General features: G+C 38.4%; 1 long non-coding RNA gene across 1 annotated transcript; it reads right to left on the reverse strand.

Annotated features, from left to right (window-relative positions):
* Positions 1-1,262: 1,262 nt before the first annotated feature.
* Positions 1,263-3,246, reverse strand: LOC117813281. Its single transcript, XR_004631386.1, has 2 exons — positions 3,146-3,246; positions 1,263-1,457 (listed from the first exon to the last, which is right to left on the reverse strand). It is a non-coding gene; the product is annotated as an uncharacterized LOC117813281 (long non-coding RNA).
* Positions 3,247-4,197: the final 951 nt, after the last annotated feature.

The raw sequence follows: 4,197 nt of genomic DNA on the forward strand, positions 1-4,197 counted from the left end.
GATATACAGCAATTAACAATGTGCATCTGAGATCATGATCTGTAGGTGTGGACATTGCAAACTGAAATGAAATTGCTGTTTTTAAGTTAATGGTGTCATGGTTTAGATGCTCAAGTTAGAATTATCACCTTGGCAGGTATTTCCATGGAAACGAGAGTATCTGATAAGGGTCAGCTGACAGATGAGTCAGCTAACAGACTGATGTAATAGTATCATAGAAGATTCAGCCGATGGTTGGTTCAGTAAAAGAAAATGTAATGGAAAATTCTATGCCAACGAAAAAGAGGTGGAAAATATACACCATTGTTTTTGGATCCAAACTAAATTGGATAAAAAAAAGAGACATAAGAATCAGTCCTGCAGGAGGAGCTGAACAATGAAGAGAAAGCAATAGCCGTGAGCGAGTGATTTAGCCTCTCCAGAGGATTGACTCAGAGTGTTGCTGTATTTGCATGACAGTATGAAATAAAGTCTTGCTGCATCAGATTATGCCTGTCTTCAGTGTTTGATTCCAAGATGTTGGCTAGACACTGAGAAAGGGAGCCAGACTTCAGCCGCTGCAAGAGGTCCTGACCTCTTTTGGCCCATTGTTGTAACCTTTGAACATGACAACTGAAAAGTTGAAAACCTGCCAGAGAATTTGAATTTTGTTTCATTAATCCAGTGATAGTTACTGGTGCATGCATGGGTATATTTAAAAAGGACCTGCACATAGCTTGGTGGTTAGTTTTCCAAAGTGTAAACAACTAGTATATAGGGTTTCAATTGGGTTTAAAGCTGTAACCTTAACATGGTCACTGAGTATATGGCAACATTATCATTGCTGTTCATTGTCCCCATATAGCTAGGGCTTTATCACACAGAAGAAACAGTTTTGAGTGCTTGGTTGTTATGAAAAGTGTGTTGAAGGGGAATATGCATAAAGAAAAGCAAAAGAAGCCTGAAACACAGTAATTTCATGTTGAAATGCTAAAAATGTTAGAGATGTGTTAAAAACAAGGTGAGTAACAACCAGTGTGTTACTGCAGAACCAGCCTGACTCAGTGTGTAGCCCACAGCACACACACTTCCCCCTAATTTACATTCCACATACATACGAACACTTGATAAGAAATACAACTGCCAGATGTCTGTGCAACATGTTTAGAAATATAGGACAGAAAGTTATAGAGAATAAGATGAATAAAACATAAATGCATTAACAGGAAAAAAAAGAACAGCATGTGCAGCTAAACCACTGGAAACAGAACATCGACAAGAAAAAGACTGAAAGCTAATTTTATCAGCCAACAGACTGAAGACACAGGAATACACTCAGAAATCTTTACTAGATGCAGAGTTCGGTCCACAGAAAATCAATTCACTGCAAAAAATAATGCTACAATGCTTCAAACAAAGAGCAAAGTGAAGCTGTCAGAAACGTAGAGCTCAATCCACCGGGTGGACGGTGAAGATATCTGAAACAGAGAGGTGAATAACAAAATTTAACTCCAGTTTGTGTCAGGAGGGGTTATTATGTTAGTTTTCACTGCTGGAGATCAGATAGACCTAGTTTGAGTATTCTGACCGTAATATTTAACACGCTTCCAGCTCGGGCCTGTAGGAGCTGGTAAATTAGAGCACACTGCTCATTCAGACGTAGTCGATAAAGATACTTAGTTTAAAGAGAGTGTTTTGAAGAAGTGCTGCTAAGATGTGGTATGTAATATTTTAAAGAAACGTCCTAAAGGACAGTAATGACACCTGACAATGAGTAGAGTTACTTCTCCTCCCTCGCCTGGCTTCCAACATGTTTGGGTCAGTTGTTGCACTTATTCTAACCTTGAATTTTACCTTGAAACAAGACTTCCACCTATAACACTATGAATTTTAAATCACGTTGTCCAGATGTCCTCAATATCCTCAATCATCCATCTTCAGCAATATTTCCCCCCCCCCCCAACAGACAAAAGCCTCTTCATCCCACTCTTAACAGTTTCATTACATCAAACTTTAAAGAAAGATGAAGGACATCAATCCTCTGTAATGTGCGTCCTTCAGAGCAGCTCCTTGACGTACAGCACTTCCAGATGTGATTCCAGCTCACTGCAGAGAGCTTGGCCTGATGCCACAGGTGTTTCAAACCCCGGCCAAATGGAAGCTGTTCTCCCATGTGGAGTCAAACATGATTAATGGATCTGCGTCCTGACAGGTGAGACAGACCGGGTTGACAGCTTATGTCTCCCTTAAGATACATCAGTCACTTAGAAGACTTCAGCATGCAAGACTAAGGTGTTAGGTGTCAGCTAAAGGAGGATAATGTTACATATGTGAGCTAAATATAGACCAACTGATTTGCATTTCTACATCAGGATTTTATCTGAACTTTAGTTAAGTTATGAGCGTGATAGTTATCATACAGACAAAGAATGACTGTGACTATACATCATCACGTTATGCAAAAAGTGGCCACATACAGCTTTAAATGAACAGTGTTTCTAATGCACGGCAGAAAAAATTGAGGCAAACACAAAACTACCACACTTGCATGTAGAAGAGTTCTCTTATTAATTATAGGCAAAACAATAAGTTGGTTCCAGAAAGCTATCAAAGCCCTGGTTGTAGAGTTTCTCAGTCTGAAACAATACTTCAACAGAAATCATTCATCTGTTTGGTAATCCTGCTCCAGTATTAGCCATGAGCACAAAACATTATGTCAAAAGAAATTATCTAAAGAAGAAAAGACTCCTCTTGTGTGATACCTCTCACTGACAAACTTCACCAGCAGAGCTCTAAACAGACACTTCAGGGGGAGGGACAAATATCCACTCAGCTATTTTTTATGAAAAATCATAACCCTCAATACAGTTACTAAAATTAAATTTAAAGAAAAAAAAAAAAGCCTGATCTCTGATGATCTAATCTTACTTTGTCGGTCATGAAGTGTGGGACTTTTTTTTAACATCAGTCCACTCCACACAGTGACTTTAATATAATTGAAACAGGTAAGTTATAACACTTCACCCCCACACTCACACTAACACTAACGTTTTCATCAACAGAAAATATGCAACTGAGACCAAAGTGTCACAAATGAAAGCAAAAAACAAAAGTAGAGGCATTAAAAAAAATCTGTTTGATAAACAAGAGATAAACAAACACTTACTTTAAACAAAGTCCAAGTAAAAAATCAACAAAATCCATGACAAAAAAGCAGAAACACCAAGAATACAGGGGAAGAGACGCAGGTAAGATTCAGTGAGTGGGGAGTGGTAACAGAGAAAACTCACACACAGGGTAATCAACACAGGTTTGGAACACAGGGCACAGGTGAAACTAATTAGAGTAAGCAAACAGGAGGAAAGCACACAAGGGCAGGAAGTAAAACTAAATCAGACACACAAGGAGCAAGAACTACAAAATAAAGCAGGAAACGCCAGAGACTGAGAAACAAGAGTACAAATACATACACAGGGAATATGAGAACACATGGTTTTTTTTCGAAACCACCTACTATACTAGTGGTACATACTGATTCCGCCAAAATTCAGTATGTAGTAAGCAGTATGTGAACAAGAGCAAAATCTGTAGTATGCCAAAACTACCTGGATGTCATAATGATTCCGGAAAATTTCTCAGTATGCATCGGACCAGTCTTCCTTGCGTACTGTTTCCCACAATGCACAGCGCTGACACCTAGCTTCTTAACTCAGTTTTTAGGTGCTGTGAAAATTATTAAATTCCATATAAACCACTTCTGAACTTTTAAAATTATAAGTGATGCTAAAGAAGCACTTTCGCTATCAGCTTGGCCGTTGTTTACTTCCGCTTCCCGAAACTGAAAAATGCAGCGACGCCTGACACAGCATACTGCAAAACAGATCCAACTGAACAGTCATACTACATACTACATACTAGATTCAAACGCAGTATGCAGTATGCAGTATGCAGTATGCAGTATGCAGTATGCAGTATGCAGCACTTACTGCCTACTACATTAGTATGTAGTATGTAGCAGGCCGTTTCAAAAACAGCCATGGGGGGAAATACATAGGAAAAGGCAACATAACATGAAAAATACAAAAATAAAACTGGAGTAACGATGAACAAGACAACACAAGGCATGATCTACAAAATAGATTAGAATTATATTGTAATCAGTCATAATCACACTGTATCACTTTTAAATACTGTGTTATTAAAAGATTAATGAAAATA

Source organism: Notolabrus celidotus, chromosome 5, assembly GCF_009762535.1.
Source record: "Notolabrus celidotus isolate fNotCel1 chromosome 5, fNotCel1.pri, whole genome shotgun sequence".
NCBI classification, from domain to species: Eukaryota; Metazoa; Chordata; class Actinopteri; order Labriformes; family Labridae; genus Notolabrus; species Notolabrus celidotus.